Below are 910 nucleotides of genomic sequence, written 5' to 3'. Positions count from 1 at the left end.
TAATTAACAAACGGAGACGTAACAATAACAACAAATGTACAACGTTTAGATAAGGTTTTGTCATCATCAGGTGCAAGTAGTTTACAAGGACACACACACACACATACATATGTATATATATATATATATATATATACAGTATGGAACAAAGAGGTCACATGACGGATATTGTTGCACGACTTAGAAGAGATATCTTGATACCCCAGAGTGTTGGTTTCTAGTAGGGTTGTTTTGTTCAATTAAGATGGATTCCTTGATTTTTCGTTTGTTTATGTTTGGTTCTTTGTTTAAAATCACTGTGTTTTTAATAGATATATTATGGATTTTTGAGTTGCAATGGTGGAAAACATGGGACGGTTTTTTATTGTGTTCTGTCAATCTGGTTTCCATTTTTTCTTCCTGTTTCTCCGATGTAGTATTCTGGGCAGTTATTGCATGTTATTTTGTAAATGACGTTAGTATTGTGTGATTCTATATAATTTTTGTTTAGTAACGATTTTAATTTAGGACCGGGTTCTTGAAAGAATTTGACGTTGGAAGGAATTTTGTGTTTAATGGCTAGTTTTGTCCAAGTGTGGATAATTCTTGAGCTGGTTTTAGGGACAAAAGGTAAACTGCAGTGTAATGTACTGTTGTTGGATTTGTTAGTATCAATTTTGTTCGTGAGTTGAGTTTTGTTGTGGTGAATGTTGGAGAGTTTTCATCAATAGCTGGTGGAAATTTATTGGTGTGAATGAAGGAATGCCTTATGTGGTTGATTTCTTCATCTATGTAGTCCGTTGAACAGAATCTTGTGGCTGTGTTTATGAGATTTTTAAGTGTATTGATTTTTTTATGTGCTGTCATGAGCGGAATTCCAGGGGATGTAGAGGCCGGTGTGTGTGTTCTTACGGTGAATTTTGGTTTTAAA

The 910-nt window shown here is 34.3% G+C and overlaps 1 protein-coding gene across 1 annotated transcript in view; it reads left to right on the top strand.

Annotated features, from left to right (window-relative positions):
* LOC106457416 (LARGE xylosyl- and glucuronyltransferase 2-like) overlaps positions 1-910 on the top strand; it is a 42,490-nt gene that overhangs the window by 31,079 nt on the left and 10,501 nt on the right. The gene's annotated exons all lie outside the window — the stretch shown is intronic.

The sequence above is a fragment of the Limulus polyphemus genome, unplaced genomic scaffold, assembly GCF_000517525.1.
Source record: "Limulus polyphemus unplaced genomic scaffold, Limulus_polyphemus-2.1.2 Scaffold327, whole genome shotgun sequence".
NCBI classification, from domain to species: Eukaryota; Metazoa; Arthropoda; class Merostomata; order Xiphosura; family Limulidae; genus Limulus; species Limulus polyphemus.
The sequence above is the reverse complement of the archived record's forward strand: the minus strand, read 5'-3'. Positions and strand labels throughout refer to the sequence as shown.